We start from the raw sequence: 16,881 nt of genomic DNA on the forward strand, positions 1-16,881 counted from the left end.
TGTCACCTGGACTCTGAAGCACACATTTCCCTGTCATTTATTTGCTTGCTGAGATTAGCAGGTGGCGGTTAGACGCTCAGGGGCAGACTCTCATCACAGACCCTGATAGGCTGGCTTTCATCTCCGCTGCTGGAGGGTCCAGCCGGCTCCTTGTCTCTGGCTTCTCTGCCTGTTCCAAACAGCCGATATTTCCCTTCACTTCTGAAAGCAAGTCTCCTTTCTGATAAAACCAGGCGGCATGGCCAACAGCCAGGAGACAGGTCACCCTGCTGCACTACTGCAAAGACTCGGCAATTGCCTGCCCTTTCCCCTTCTTGTACAGATGGGGAAACTGAGGCCCCGGGCAGGAAAGCTGCTTGCTCAGCGCTGTGTCAGAACTGGGGTTGTAAGTCAGGAATTCCTGACTCCCAGGCCTTTGCTCAGACTGCATCACGCTCTCTGTCTGTCTCCTTTGTGGCTAGCAGAGGTCAGCACGCCGATGGACATCCGGCTTCTACCCCATCTTGCTGTAGGGCTGCGAATGAGTCACTTCCCCCTCTGTGCCTCAGTGTCCCCAGCTGTGAAATGGGGACAGGAAAATGTATTTACCTACTCCACCCCCGGGGGCAGGGGACTGGGGCTGGCTGGTTGGCTGAACTCCCCTTCTTAATGCGCTTTGAGATCCCCAATCAAAGCTGCCCTGGATGTGCCTGGTGCTGGTGAGAGCGTTTTGTTTTGCTTTAGGGGGCTGCGTGGAAGAGATCGGGGTGTGTGTATGTGTGTGAGATACCGGGCGTGGGGGCTGTTCCCAGCACAGCTGGGTGCTCTTGGGCAGGAGGGGGCTGGCTCCAGCCTTTTGCCTGTCTGTAAAGGCGAGAGCCCACGGAGCACACAGCAGCATTGGAAAGGGGCAGTGGGGGGCTCAGCCCTGGTGGGGGGTGGAGGTGGCTGGGTCAGAGCAGAGAGGCTGGGCTGAATTTGCTGGCCCTGCTGGGTCGTGGCAGGCGTATCGCAGCTGGAATCTGATTTCTCATTTCAAGCTCTGCTGCCCGGGGAAGGTCAGGCAGCCACATGGCAGCGCCAGCCACTGGGCCCTGCCTGCCTGCTCTGCAAGGGGCTTGGCACTTGGCATGTGGGCACACGGAGAGAGAGGGCACTGCCAGGCACCTGCCCTGCCAGCCACTGCTGTGGCTCTGAAGTGGGAGGGATGCCAAGGCAGGTGGGCAAAGGCAATGGGTTCCACATGCCCTGGGCTTGTGGGCTAGCACAGACTATGCAGGGTATGCCCATGAGCCACAACCCTGCCCTCTGGGCACCATCCCCCCGTGCCTGGTGCGGCTCCCCGAAGAAGTGGATTGGGGGAGATTTCAAAAGGACTTCTGGGAGAAAGTCCTTTTGAAGAGGCCAAGCTCCCATAATTCCTCGGGGAACCCCCATCACGCCTTGGTCCCTGCAGCAGCTCGTGGCGAGGGAGGGGGCGCGGGTGATCCAGGGGCTGTGAAGGTCGGGATGCCCTGTGGAGAGGTAGCTCAGTACGGACCTGCAGGATGATGGTCGCTGGCCCTGGGTGGAGCCTGGGCCAGGATCACCATGTGCTGGGGCTGAGGTATCCCCGAGCCTGGGGACAAGCAGCTGGGGCTCAGCCTGAGGGAGGACACTGCCCGCTACCATGGCCAGAGCTGGCTCTGTGGTGATCAGAACTGTGAAGGGGCATTTCCCTTTGGAAGCCAGCTACTCCGCTGGTTCCCATCGGGCTGGGGGGCCATGTGGGAGGCTTGGGGGGCAGTTCCACTGGGTGTTGCAGGGGCACATGAGGAAGTTGGCCATGATGCCAAGGGGTCATTGAGGGATTTGAACAGCTGGAGACATTGCTGGGTGCTCCAGCCAGGCCCCCTCCCCTCCCTGGTGCTGAGAGCCCCACGGGGGATGAGCTTGGACCCGGTTCTGGCCTGGCTGCTGGTTCAGTCTTAGCCCGTCTGGCTGTAGCGAGCTGCGGACCAGTCCCAGGAACGGCTCCAGCTGACCCAGCATGGCCTGGAGCTGGGATCCCAGCTGGGACACGGGCTCCCTCCATGGCCTCGCCCAAGTCACCCGCAGGCCAGGCCAGACTTCCCAAATCGCCCAGCGTGTTGGGTGTTGAGCTCTCTGCCCCAGGAAGAGGGGGTGACTCTCCGCCCCGGCGGGGAGGGGGATGATCTAACCGCTGGGAGGGCTCTGAAGGCGGAAGTGCCCAGCCCAATAAGTCTCCACAGGGCAGTTCTGGGAGGCCCCTTGCTGGATTCATTTGAACCCCACCAGGGCAGGGCCCTGGAGAACCACATGGAGGAGGCAGCCCCGCCCTGCGCTGCTGGGGGAGGTGGACAAGAGGAGGCCTAGCAGGTCTCTTCCGTTGTTAATTTCTGTGAGTGTCTCCAGGGGAGAACATGTCCCAGTGTCAGCCCAGGGGGCCGGGGAATTTATCTTCATCCGACGGGCGACCTCATCAGTCTTCTGGGATAATGGATGAGGAGCCGGGGCCCCTGGACTGCGCCAGGCTGTAGGTTTCAGTTAGCACAAGAGCTGATGATTCAGGACTATGTTGGTGTAATTTCCACATGCCCAGGCTGTGCGCAGGGTGCAGGAGTGGGCCAGGCAGAGCCCCAGGGCGTTTCCGCTCGGCATCCTGCCCATCCCTCTTTGCAGAAAGCATCTGGCAGGAGCTCCATTGCTTTGCCCTCCCACTGACCCCCTCAGAGGGTCATGATGGTGGATTCTTGCGGCCCCCCTAGGCCCCAGTGGTCCAGCTCCTTAGCTGCTATGAGCAGGGCTGGAGGGGGGGGGCAAGGGGGCTCAGCCTTCTGGCCTTTCACCTCCGCAGATGTAAATTCCAAGCTTAAATTAGGTAAACGGAGAAGAGGAGTTTTCTGAGCTCAGCCTAATGCGCGCTGAATGCTTCTCTGAACTCCCTCCCCAGTGCACCAGAGACTCCCCAGGCTGGAGCCCGGAGCCCTTGGCGTAGCTTGGGGAGGGGCAGTGCTGGAGAACTACACGGGCTGGCTGAGCGAGCAAGGGGCACCCACGTGCTGCAGACCAAGCGAGGAGTGCTGGAGTCTGCGCTGCCGGCCCTCCCTCACTGTCTGCGGCCCCAGCCTCCGCCCAGAGGGGGGCTGCTTCTCTTTCTCTATTACAGCATTGACCTCCGCAGCCAAGAGAAATCATTCCAGGAACTGCAGCCAGCCTCCTTCCTCCCTCGCCCTGGCCTCTGCATGCACAGGGCTCCTGCAATTAGCCAGGTGCCTCGAGGTGGACCTTTCCCCCACCCCCCAAGTGCAGGCAGAGGAGAGCCACCCGCCCCTGCTCATCACCTCACCCCAGCACCGGGGATCCAGCCTTCAGCCCAGGAAGTTCTTGTCAGTGCTGGTTACGAGCACCCAGGTGAGATCAGGCCCCGCTGTGCCTCACAGCTGCAAGGTGCGGGCGGTCCAAGGATGATCATTGATGGGGAACTGAGGCCCCAGCTTGCACAGGAAGTCTGTGGCAGAGCTGGGATTTGAACCCCGATCTCCTGATCCCAGGCTGGTGACCACAAGGCCACCCCTTGTCTCTACGGGCCTTAGAGCCTTTAAAGCTTCCAGTGGCCAAATATGGGAGAGGAAGCCTGGTCTAGCGGTTAAGGACTCCGGACTCCTGCATTTTAGCTCTGGTGACTGGTTGTGTGACCTGGGGCAAGCCCCCAACCGCCCTGATCTCAGTGGAGCATCACCAGCCCCGGTGTTTGCCATGGAGGCCCAGCCCAGCAGTGAAAGAGTTAAGACCCAAGAGGCAGTGACCCTGCCCTAGGGCAGTGGATCAGGCTCAAGGCAGCGGGATGTGCCCTGGCTTGGGTGTTAGGGAAGGGGCTGTCGCTGCTCGGGGCGCAGTTTGTGCACTGGGCTCTGCCGAGTGGTGGGAGGTCTCAGGCCACTCTGTGAATTACAGGAGCAATCCAGATCGATAGAACAGGGGAAATGTGAGAGTGCAGGGCCTCACGTGCTGCTCTCCGGCCTGCTCCACGTCCCTGGGTGACTGCCAGGGCCATGTGCGCTGAGCTGGAAGTGGCAGATGGAGGGAAAACGAATAGGCCAGGACCCAGCCACCTCCCGCCATGGAAGCTAACCGGAGGCTGGAACAGCCCCACAGCGGCCCTGCCTGTTTTACCTTTTGATCAGTTTGCAAAGTCCGCATCATCTTGTCTCTGTGTTAATGCTTCCTCCAAACCAATGGCAACCCTACAATAACACGCCAGCCTTCACAGCATCCCTACACTAACATACCTGCGCTCTCAGGCAAGCCTACAATAACCAGCTTGCCCAGCATTTATAAGTGGCCCTAAAGTAACAAACCAGTATACACAGCACTCATGCAGTGACCCTACAATAACAGCCTGTGTGCAAAGCAACCTCTACACGAACACACCAACGTATGCAGCCCTCACCAGTGACCCTACGACAACAAACCAACAAAACCCAAGGCAAAGGCAGCCTCTTACAGCATTAATCTTCCACATGGTTTATTCTGAACGCCAGCAAATGAAAGGAGAAATGATGTGAACCGTTCCTGGCCAAGCCCCTGTTAAAGTCATCTAGCCACCACTGAATAGAGAGGGATTTTCTTTGGCTTACCCTGGGGGAACAGAGTCTGCACAATTCGCCCTATTATTATAACAGCAATAGGGCTTCAGTGCTCTGAGAGCAACCCAAGAAGCCAGCAAAAACCCAGGCGAAGGGCAGGCACTGATCCCTGTGCGTTTCCTCCACTGGGCCCACAGGGAGGCGTGAACCAGTTTATTATTTTATTGCACTTCTAACTGGTGCTTGCCGTAATTATGATGATTAGTGAATTAGGCTGCATATGGTGCGGGGCTTTGACGTGTGAAGGGCAGAAAGGAATCTCCTTGCTGTGTCACGGGCTCTGCATTGATCTGGGAGAAGGCAGACTGAGTCGTTACTGCAGAACCCGATGGCAGGGCCAGTTACACTGCTCGCTCCTGGGCTAGTCCCAGATCGGTTTCTCAAACGCTAGGAGAGCCCTGAGTTACGGGTTAGACTCCGAAGGCTGGAGATTTGTCCCAGACATGGAGTCGTTATTGCTCCCCCGCTAGCATGAGCCAGGAGCAGTGTGACATGGCGAATCACAGCTGCTTTACCAGGGACAGCGCCTAGAGAACCCGCAGGCTCCATAACGCTTAACACAGCGAGCTCCAGAGGTAACGCTGGCAGGTGGCAGTACGTGGCCTGCTGTTACGGTCACCTCTTGAGGGAGGTAGGCTCCAGCTCCCCATGCCAGCGTCTCTTGACTCGTTTTAGCCAAGCAGGGAAATAATCCATGACTGAGTTGCAGCTAAGGTCACCAACCCTCCAGGATGGTCCAGGAGTTAAAGAGGAACCTTTAATTAAAGATTATGTCATGTGATGAAACCTCCAGGAATACGTCCAGCCCAAGCTGGCAGCTTTAGTTACAGTTTTACTGTGAAAATGCAGTGAAACCGCACCATGCAGCATCACCCCGCGCTGATGAGGGGTGGGGGGTGTCAGAAAGGGGAGATAGGAGACCACCTCTCTCCGCTGCCTTGGGGAGATGGCTCCGAAATGCCTGAATGGATTGGTGACAGTGGGACATGGTGAGCCAGGAGCAGGGTCCAGGGGAAGGTGGCTCATTGGGGTGAGGGTGAGGTGTCACAGGTACCCATGTGAAATTCCCCTCTCAAATACAGAGACAATTACACACATCCTCATTCAAGCACTCACTCATTCACACGTACACGTGCGCACGCACACGCACACACTCAGACACAGTCACACCTACACTAGCGTGCATTCACACACACTTGCATAAATGGCACCGGCATGTTCCCCCATACACTTGTGCACGCACACACAGCCCGGCACATGTGGATAGTGGTGTGAGCGCTCGCCCCCCGCCCTCGCCACCTCACACGTGCAAACACTCAGGTACAGCCACACACGTGTGCACACGCATGCTGCTTTCAACGCTGTCCTGTGGGAAGGTCTCCCCCAGCAAAGGGTGCCCGGTGAGCAGAATGCAGCAGACAGCGCAGGCCCCAGTGCACCCACCAGCTGACTCCTGCAGGGCTGGAGGGAATCTCTTTGTGGGGCAGATTCAGCCCTGCTGGGGCCATGCTCCCAAAGGAAGAACCCAGCAACCAGCACCTTGCTGGCTCATGGCTGCTTCATTCCAATGCGGGTATAAGGCCAACTCCTCCCTCCCTGCCTCCCCCATTTTAAGCACTGTTGCCTTTGCTGTCCTGGGCCCATAACCACAGCCCCAGAGAGGCCTCCTATGCACCAGACTGTCCCCCTAGAGGCTGCCTGCCACAGCCAGATTCCAGTGATTGGTGAGATGAGTTTGGGAGCCTCAGCCTTGTTCCTGGCAGAGCATTTTCCAGCTCACAAAACCCCCACTCAGCTGGGGATGATGGATGGGTAGCAGGAGTGGGATGCGGGGGTGGGGGGGGATCAGAAGAGCTGTGTGTGCCTGCGCAGGGGAAGGGGGCAGGGCTGTGGGTCAGGAGGAAGGGGCACTGGCGGAGAGACACGGATAGCCTGGGGGTTGTGGGTCAGGTCTGCGCTAATTAAAAACTGGCAAAACTTTAGAAACCTCCGGGAAGGCCAGGAGCGCATTTCGGCTTCCCTGCAGCGGAAGGAGACCTGGCAAACTCAGGACAGCCGTGAGCTGCGCCGGCCTGGTGACGCCTGGCGCTGACATCGCTCCTTCGCTGCGCGGGGGAGCCAGCGTCTCCCCCGCTGCGCCCGCGGCGCCCCCCGGCCCCTGGCGCGCTCGGGCAGCTGGCCCTGCCCGGCCGGAGCCGGGGGCGTGGGGCTCGCCGCAGCTCGCCGCAGCTCGCCCGGGGCTCGCGTCTCTCTCGCGCTCCGCGTTTCCCCGGCTATTGTGTCACGAAGCGGAAAGGGGCTGGGTCCCCCCACGCCCGGAGCTGGGGTCCCCGGGGCGCGCCTTGGCCTCGCGCATGGGAGGGGCCCCCCCCTTGCCTGGCTTATCCGGGCTGGAGAGCGAGCGAGCCGCCTGGATTGGGGCGGCGGGGGTGGGGGGGGGCACCGAAAAGCCCCATGTGCTGAGACCATCTTGCATCCTCCCTGCAAAGCCCCAAGGAGCCCGGGCGGGGAGGGGGGAGGCTTTTGTGTCTGCGCGAGGCTGCAAACCACCCCCCCCCCCCGCAGGTTCCTGGGGAAATCCACCTCCACATCTTCCCCCGCGCCGCTCCCCGGGTGTCCGTGAGTAAAGGAGACACCGGCGTGTCCGTCTTATTAGCCCCCCTAGATCTGCAGTGCGGGGCTGGGGAGGAAGCCGCTGGTCTCCGGACCCCTCCCGCATCCCCTTCCCCAGCCCAGCCGGGCTCCGGCGCCGGCTCGCTGGGGAGATCGCGGCTGATTTAGTCTCCGGGGCGGGGGTGTGCAGGAGGAGGAGGAGGGGGGGGGCGGGATCCTCAGCAGGAAGCAAAAAAAATCCGGAGGAGGAGAAGGAGGAGACGCAAAAGCGCTGGAGGAAGCTGGAGCTAAGGATGTAGCCCCGCGAGGAGCGGCTCCCCGGCAAGGTAAGAGGACCGGGGCTATTGCTGGCTGCTGGGGGAGGAGGGGGGGCGGCTGGCTGGCTGCGTTGCCATCCGCCCGTGCGGGGGGGGGGGGCCACACAAGGCTGCAGCTGGATCCTGGCGAGCGAGCCCAGCCTGGCGGCTAGTGCGCGCCATCGAGCAACAGTTAGTCGCCCGCTTTGCAAGGGCTCGTCCCTGCCTGGGCGTGGGCTGGGGGCGGACTTTGCGCGCCCCCCCCCCGCGCTTTCCCGGGGGGCGTCCGGGCCCCGCCGGGGACCTGGCTCAGCAGCTCGCTCTCGATTCGCTGCTGCTGGGGCGGAATCTCGCCGGGCTCCTGGTGGAGGTCGCTGGTGGCTCCTTCCCCCCCCCCCCCCGCCCCGTGGGGGCTACCGGGGCTGCAAACGGGCCGGCTGGGGGCGAGCAGAGCCCGGGCAGGTTCGAGGTGCAGACGCCCCGCAAGCGGGGGGAGGGGGAAGTTGCTGTAGGGGGGAGCGAGCGACTTGGGGGCTTCCTGTGGGGGGCGTGTGTCTCCCCGAGCCGCAGAAACTTGCTGGGCTCAGTCATCTGCCTGCTGGGGAGGGAAGTGAGACCCCCCCCCCAGCCCCTGGAGATTTAAACCGAGGGAGCAGGGCAACGCCCCCCCCCAAGTTTGCAGGGCTTCCTGGTGTGGGAGTGACTCTCCCTCGCAGACACGCCCGGGGAGTTAGCGCTGGGCTGGGGGGGTCCCGGCCCGGTCCGCTGGGAGTTCCCCCCAGGCAGCCACCGGCCGCTCCTGCTGCCCGAGCAATTGTAAATAGTTACATCGGGTCCCGATTCTCCTCATTGCCAGCCAGGGGTTTCTGGATGTTGAGCCACTCAGCATTTCCCCCAGGTGACTGCCAGATCCTGGGGTCGCTGAGCCCCCGTTGGACTGTCTTGGAGCTAGGGGTGCCCTAGCGGGGGTGCCCTGCAGAGTATCTCCAGACTTGGAGCATGCAGAATGAGAGGCCCTTGCAGAAAACGTGGGTCTGTGCCTCGGTTTCCCCACCTGTAAAACGGGGGTGGTGCTACTGCTCTGCCCTGTGGGCGGCGAGGCGAAATGAGTACATCTGTGCAGTGCTCGGAGTCCCTCTGACGGAGGGTGACACAGAAGCACTGAGGAGCCTGAGCTTGGACCCCAGCAATTCCTGGAGGAGGTCCCCAAAGTAAGGCCCAGATCCTGTGAGCTGCTGTGCCCCGCTATGCAGAGCAATGGGCAGGATCGGGTGCTCCGATTGCCCAGGGCAGGCTGCTGTGACCAGAGGGTGAGGGCAGGAACTCCGAGCTCCTGCGTTTTATGGGCTGGATTTGGTCCTTCATTGGCTTTATTTTTTTGGTGGCTACTTTGATTGATGGTAAATGCTGCTGCTTGGAGAGGCCTTCCCCCTGCTCAGCAATCCGCTTGTGGAGTCACAGAAACAGTGTCCGTCCCGATCCTGAAGAGAACAACGAACCGGATAGGGGTTGCGTGGTAAAGAGCGGCCGCTGTGGGTCTGATTTCCTCTCCCTTTGCAGCGGGGTAGCTCTGCTGAGTCACACCAGTGCAGTGGAGAGCAGAATCGGGCCCTGGGCTTCCAGCTGTTGTTTGAAAGTAGGGAGGGTTGGGTTTGAGCCTCATTCTCCTTCTGAAATCCAACAGCAATCTCTCCACCAGGAGCCTGGTGATGGGCAGTAGCATAGCTCGGTCTCCGATCCCAGCCGCGGTGGATGTGGCTTCTTCCTTTGTTGACTTAAATTGGAGCAGGATCAGGCCCTAAATGTAGATTCAGCTAAAGAGGTAGCGTGATGTAATGACCAGCAGCCTGGGTCATCCACTGGGTTTGAATCAGGGACTTCTGGCACTGCAGTGCAGACCTCCTTTAGGTGAGCTCTAGGAGTAACTCCATTAGCTACCAGCAGAAGGAGGGCTATTATCCCAGAGTTGGCAGGCCAGCTGGAAGGGGGATGGGACACAAGTACACACCATAGGCAGGCATGGAGATTTGGCATAAGGTGAAACCTTCCTCCCTTCAGAATGTGATGATGAGGGTTAGACGTGTTCTCATGGCGGCGTCCTGTGGGCATCCATGCCTCGACAGCTCCCTGGCATCTGTTTGTTGATGGCTCTCTGGTGGGCAGTGCTGTTCCTTGTTGGGAATTCTGTGGGACAGGGGTTGACAGACCTTGCAAAGCGGCTTGGGGCATTTTGCTGGCGCTAATGTGTTTAGCCAACTGTGGGAAGATTTAATTCCCATGTTGGGCTCACTCTTGGAATCAGCTGCAGGCTGTCCGGCATGGAGTGATCTGGAGGGACATCCATCCCCAGCATGCCTGCTTGTGCTGTCACTGGCCCTGTGAAAGTCTGGGTTTGCCGTGTCCCAAGCACTATTCTCACTGGCTGCAAAACCCCAAGGTTGCAGGGGACTGGTCTTTCTTAGCAACAGCATTGGAGACCCCAGCGTGGTGGGGGTGAGGTTGTCACTTATTGTAGGTCCTGGGTCTCTGTACGTTACTAGAGCCTAGTTTCTGTAGTGTATAGGAATTCGGTAGTACACCTTTAAATAGTTTGGGAGTTGTCTAGTGGGCCTCCCTGTCTTCTGTTACAGTCTTGCCTGGAATCTCGCATGAAGACTGCAAGGACCGGGGATATGTATAACCTGGGTATGATATGTACAGCACCTGGAGTGGTGGGGGTGAGGAGGGACCCTGTTGGTGACAGACCCACCTGGGGACATCTGCTGCCCCCAATAGGTCCCTCCAGGGTGGGTTTCAGAGCCTGAGTGCAAATGGCTGCAGGCTATGCTAGGCCTGCGAACCTGAGCCTGTAGACCCAGCTCTGAGACTTGCTGCCTGCAGGTGTTTTTTGCAGTGTAGATGTACTCTCAGGGGTTACATCCATTGGCGGGTTTACGCCTGTCATCTAGTCCCTGAGCATGAGGCTCAGAACTGGTGGGATGAAAACACAGCTGGGCGGATGGTCATTTATAATGCCAAGCCCACATATGATGGTCCTGGAACCCAAAAGAGGGCTGGATTCTGCTGGTGTGAATCTGGAGTGATTCCAGAACAGTTACTGTCGTGTAAATGAGAGCAGGAGCTTGCTGGTAAAGTTTAGATTCCCTTAGGGAAGAGATGTCATTTCCTGACTCTCCTGCTCTCCTTTTCATCCCACCCAAGTGCTTTTAAGTGCGCTCCTGTAAACATTTCTGTGTGTTCCCCAGCTGCCAGAGTCCTCGAGGACGCTCCTCTGTAGGCGGCTGAGGAATCTTTCCTTTGACTGAGGGAGGGGATCTCGCCGTGAGGAGCAGCACACGATAGCATCACTGATGCACTTAGAGGAGGGGTTGGCAGAGGATCAGCCCTTTCAATGCATTTATCAAAGTGCCTGCGGCTCCCGTTTCAGCAGGAGTGTCAACACAAGAAATAAACAACCACCAACATAGCCACAGAGCCATTTGAGTACCTGGAATGGGAAGCTGGCATGGGGCTGGCACCGTCAGGGCTTGTACCCGTGGCAAGATGGCACAGAGCGGGTCAGCGCATCAGGGTAGAGCTCAGTTGGGTAGACTCTTCGTGAACTGCATCTTGTAATACTTAATGCCCTTGGTTAGCATCTTCAGGCCTTAGGCCCAGCTTGGAGCTTTCCGTACAGACAAGTTCTGGGCTTTGAGCAGGGCCACAATGAAGCATGACCATCTCATGGCTGCTTGGTGACCTGTGTGTGGCTTAGTCCACACCCTAGAAATATTAGATCATTTAATTGGTCTTCCTGTATATCAAAGGCCGTAAGCTTTCATCCACTAGAGCCCAATAATTTGCATTTGACTAGCATTTCAGTCTTTGGGAGGCCAAATGGGGGTGTGCCTCAGGCAGAGAACAGGAGAGACCCAGGTGCTGGGTAGATCAGGGGTGGGCAAACTACAGCCCGCGTCTGGCCTGTCAGAGCCTTGCATCTGGCCCGTCAGAGCCTTTAATCTGGCCTCGAGTTCCATTGCCTTGCTCCGGCCAGGGGCGGGGTTGGGGACTTGCCCTGCTCCGGCGCCCTGACCTTGCTCCCCGGCTGGAGCACCGGGTGGCGGAGTGGGGCAAGTGATGGGGTGGGCCTGCGCTGGAGGATAAGTGAGTGGGCCATGGCCACCCGTGGCTATGCCCCGGCACAGTGTGTCTTGTCTGATTTAAAAAACCACATTGCTGTCACAGCTCTTCACTCATGGCCCGCCATACAATTTCCATAGCCAGACATGGGCCTCAGGCCAAAAAGTTTGCCCACCCTTGATCTAGATCATCCCTAGAGGGCAGCCATCCCTTTGATTCCAGCGTGGCAATAAGGCAGCTGCCATAGGCTGCCCAGCGTCCACAGAAAGAGTGGGTCCCCACTGGGGCGGTGCTGGACTGGAGTTAGGAGGGGAGTTTGCGTTGCCGAAGGTGGTCTCAAGTCTAGCGTTAGTGGGCCGCCGTCCAGGTGGTAAAACCACCACTACAACCCGTTCCCTTGTTGCTGAGAGAGGTCAAGGTCTTGATGGACCATGGGGACCCTACCCCAGCTTTACAGGGAGGCTCTTTCCAGCCAGGCTCATTGTTGGGACAGTGGCGTGTGGGAAGCTTGCCCTGCTGCTGCACCGACTCTGCGGATAATCAAAGGACTTAAATCACCACTTACGATCTTTCATCAGCACTAAACTCCTAGATGCACTGCTCTGCAGGTAGATAAGGCATGGCCATTAGCCAGCATGTGGGTCATTGCCAGGGCTGTGAATGCAAGTGATCCAGTGTCCTGGGATGTTAATTAATACTTGCTGTTGGGGGTGGGGGGAATATTGGGGCGCGGGAAGGTTGTGCTATAAAAGGAGTGCAAGTTTTGGGACCGTGGTACCCATGCTGGGAACATGAGTCTCATACCACAAGATACATCTGTGATGGAAGGGGGTCATTATGAGTAATGCCCTTTCCCTCCACGCCGTGGGTTTTATTATGGTCTAGTCTCATGATCTGAAGGGTAGAAGTGGAGAATCTTAGACCTAAGGCTGAGTCTAAAAGTCCTACTCTTTCTGATGGTATGGCCGTGCGCTCCTGCAGCAGCGAGCCAGAGCGCCCTCCCCCCTCCAAATACAAATTCCTAAAGTTTAACTAATCTACATTTCGCTCAGGTTTTGTCAGGGGCTAAACTTTTCCCAGTGCCTGCGTCCAGAATTTTTATTTGGGCCCATCAAGAGTTTTGTGGGGGGGAGATATGAGATGGAATATCACTGGCACAGAATAACATCCAGTTTCAAGTATTTCGGGTCCAAATATTGCACTTACAGCTAAGATCTGTAATGAGCTGCACTGAACCCTGGATATGAACAGCCAGGAAGTTTGGATCCAGATCTAAATTTTGCACTTGGCTTTGATTTCCATCATAAGCCTGAGCAGCTGGCCATTTTGGATCCAGATCCAGGTTTTGCACATGGCCCTTAGCTCTCTAATAATAAGCTGAACGAAAAACCTGGATCCAGCCTACCCTGATTTATTTATTTATTTTTGTGTGTGTGGATCTGGAGCCAAATGTTGCTCTTGGCCCTTATTACCGTAATAGGCGGAACCAAAGCCCTGGAGCCAAACAAAGTGAGGAATTTAGACACAGATCCAGATCAGGTGACTTAAGCCCATCACTCTCCACACAACAACAGGATTCCCCCCAAAAGCTCTCAAAGGGCCAAACCCAATAAAGGACTGAATATTAGGCCAGAAAGGTTTTTGACTGAACACAGAGAGCATGGAGATTCCCATTGCAGTCCTGGATGCTTGCTCCAGGACTTTGGCAATGAATGAATAAATAAAGTTACGTTGCCTGGAAGGATACAGAGTGCTAAGAATACACTCCTGATTTCTCTTTCAAAATGCTGAGAGGCCAGAGTGAGCTTGCATTAAGGCCCTATGCTGTTTGGGTCAGATCCCCCATTGGTATAAATTGGCATAGCTCCATTGAAATCACGAATAGTCGGCTGGTTTCTCTTCTTCATAACCTGTCTCACCATGATATAGTGGTTTCTTCCTTCCTACAATGTGCAGCTGGGTTAATCGTCAAATGGTGGGCTGCTGCACTGTGAAAAGGCCATAGAATTGCTCCTTGAAAGGCAGATTAGGGAGCTTGCATACAGGTGGAGCAATTCCCTTCTGCAAGCTGCATGGCAAATAGGAATGAATCTCAAGTGGATCAATCTTATCAGGAGCGGCTGGGGAAGGTTTTCCCAGTTACACCAGGGAGGAGTATAAATAGATCACCTTGCCCCCATTCATCCTGATGGTGGCTCAAGGAGAACTTTCCCCGGGTGGCTCTTGACAAGCCGTGTGGTGCAGTGGGCACCTGTGCAGAGTGGAAAGGATGCAGTGGCCTCTCAGATGCAGGCTTGTCGGTCTGTTTCCAGGGTGAAGTAACTCGGTTTTAAAAATACCTTCACTATTAAAAAGAAAAGGAGTACTTGTGGCACCTTAGAGACTAACCAATTTATTTGAGCATAAGCTTTCGTGAGCTACAGCTCACTTCATCGGATGCATACTGTGGAAAATATAGAAGATCTTTTTATACACACAAAGCATGAAAAAATGGGTGTTTACCACTACAAAAGGTTTTCTCTCCCCCCACCCCATTCTCCTGTTGGTAATAGCTTATGTAAAGTGATCACTCTCCTTACAATGTGCATGATAATCAAGTTGGGCCATTTTCAGCACAAATCCAGGTTTTCTCCCCCCACCTTGATTATCATACACATTGTAAGGAGAGTGATCACTTTACATAAGCTATTACCAACAGGAGAGTGGGGTGGGGGGAGAGAAAACCTTTTGTAGTGGTAAACACCCATTTTTTCATGCTTTGTGTGTATAAAAAGATCTTCTATACTTTCCACAGTATGCATCCGATGAAGTGAGCTGTAGCTCACGAAAGCTTATGCTCAAATAAATTGGTTAGTCTCTAAGGTGCCACAAGTACTCCTTTTCTTTTTGCGAATACAGACTAACACGGCTGTTACTCTGAAACCTTTCACTATTAAAATCGCAAATGCCCCATACCCCACAAGGGAAAGGACCCCAGAGCCCAGGCTGTTTCATTGAGCAAAATATGAATTAAACGGCAATGAAGCTGGAACCAAAACCCAGCTTAGGGGTGTGACACTTACACACTCACCTGGATGGGGAATGGCCTTGACCCAGCTGGAGGATTAAGTTGCTGCCCACGTCTGGATGGGCTGCCTTAAAAAGTTTGTATTTCGTGGTGAAGGCAATGGTTGGGTCTCTGTCCCTGGTCTCTCTCTGGGCATGTGTGTAAAGCACTGGATAGCTAGGTTCAGTTCCCAGCTCTGCCAGACTCCCTGGGGGACCGGGGCCAAGTCGCTTCTCCTCGCTGTGCTCATCTCCTCTCCTGTGAATTGTTTCCCAATGCGTGGCGCTCAAGCCGGGTTTCCTCATCACTTCCTAGCCCCCTGGGAACAACATGACCATCCGAAGCTTGTACGAATGCAGCCTTGCTACCACCCTGCCTCATTTGGCCTATTCATAGAATATGCAAAATTCTGTGGCTAGCTAGGGCTTCGTGGCTGTGTCTGCTGTTCCCTGTGGGCTCCCGAGGGTGTCACAGAGTGCGGGGAAGTCAGGACCCTCACCCCTCTTCCTGGGATTCACCATGACTCTCAGCCAGCCAGCCAGTAAAATGGAAGGTTTATTGGACGACAGGAATACTTGTAGGTACAACCAGGACCCCTCAGTCAAGTCCTTCTGGGGGGCAGAGAACGTAGACCCCAGCCTTGGGGTTCCCTGCATTTCACCACACTGCTCCAAACTGAAACCAAAAACCTCTCCAGCAGGCTCTCTCCCCCTTCCCCCAGCTCCTCCTCTAGCCTTTGTCCAGTTTCCCAGGCAAAGGTGTCAGCTTTCCCAACCCCCCTCCTGGCTCATGTTACAGCCTCAGGTATCTTCCTTCAGGGGAAGTCTCCCATCGCCAAGGCAGACAGTCCCAGTGAACCTCCCCGGCAACGCTCCCAGGTCAAATCCGCCCCACTCCCTGCTGCATCACAGAGGGGCACTGGGGTTTGGCTGGACTGGGGCTCAGGAGATCTGAGTGCTCTTCCTGACTCTGCTACTGACCTGGGTGTGACCTTGGGCAAGTCACTTCACCTCTCAGTGCATCAGTTTCTTCTCCCATATTTTTTAGCTCGTTGGTAAACTCTTTGAGGCAAGGACTGTTCCACAAGGTGTGTCTGCAGCACCTAGCACAGTGCGGCCCTGATCCCAGTTGGGGCCCTTAGGGCACATCTATGCTGCACACTAAGTCCGGGCTCTGAGTCAGGTTTGAGCCCAAGTCCCCCTACTATCCACGCACAAATCAGTCTGATGGGGGTCAGCCAGCTCTCCGGAGCCAGGTCCTCAGACCTTGCTAGGGGGTGGGTCAGAGCCTGAGTCCCACTGTGACTCGCATCCAAGCCCTGTCACTTTGCAGTGTGGTTGTAGGTCACGCTGCAGACCCGACTCAGGTCTGTGCAGTGCAGTATGGGCTTGTTAGCAAGGCTGCGAGAGCCAGGTTTACAATGCAGTGTGGACGCTCAAATGTGGGCTTGGCAACAATGAACTGTCCGCAAGCCCAGGCCCCACAGACCCGGGCTTTGCGTGTAATATAGACCTACCCTTAGGCACAACCTTAATACAAACAATAAATAGAGTGAATCTTCCTTCTGCAGAAGCACTTGCCCCTCCCACTTGAACGAATAGAAAATCCCCATTAGCTCTGAGCCGTGTAGGGCCTATGGGACACAGCTGGGTACTATGCCATCCATCAGAGGGCAGTGGTGTCTGTCTGTCTCTCTCTCTCTTTAACACCAAGGCTGAGAGATTTGACAATACAGATGAGTCACCTTATTTGAAAGGCTACCTGGCTGCTTTGCTTGGCAATCCTAGAGGAATACTTGAGATCCACATTGTAAAATCCTTGCGACTGAAACAGACATAAGTGTCTAGTTCGTGGCCTCCTCCCACGGCTTCCTAGGGATTTCTCTGCTGCCGGGGTCCCTTAGGACAGCTCAGGCTGAGTGCTGGCAGCCAGGACCAGGACCAGGACCTGAGGCAGGCCTAGGGCCCTGTTGCAGGCCGGTACTGCTGCCATAAAGCGTTGGCCATGGCGAGCTTGTAGGTAGTCCTGCCTAAGTAGGGCTGGGCTAGCCTCAGAGGGACAGGTGCAGCCCCGGGGTGACCTGTCCTTTGCAAGGTGGGATGGAATGCTACACCTCCATGTCACCTCTGTCCTCCCCCTGCTCCCGGCACTCCTCCTTTCCCCCTGCGTTCTCTCCTGC

General features: G+C 56.5%; 1 protein-coding gene across 2 annotated transcripts in view; it reads left to right on the forward strand.

Moving 5' to 3' along the window:
* Window positions 1-7,448: 7,448 nt before the first annotated feature.
* The window catches only part of DLGAP3 (DLG associated protein 3), a 138,206-nt gene continuing 128,773 nt past the window's right edge, over window positions 7,449-16,881 (forward strand). For both annotated transcript variants that reach the window (XM_074934698.1, XM_074934699.1), the window contains exon 1: window positions 7,449-7,567. The gene's annotated coding sequence lies outside the window, so the exon portion shown is untranslated. The remainder of the gene's footprint in view (window positions 7,568-16,881) is intronic.

The sequence above is a fragment of the Natator depressus genome, chromosome 19, assembly GCF_965152275.1.
Source record: "Natator depressus isolate rNatDep1 chromosome 19, rNatDep2.hap1, whole genome shotgun sequence".
In the NCBI taxonomy this organism is placed as follows: Eukaryota; Metazoa; Chordata; order Testudines; family Cheloniidae; genus Natator; species Natator depressus.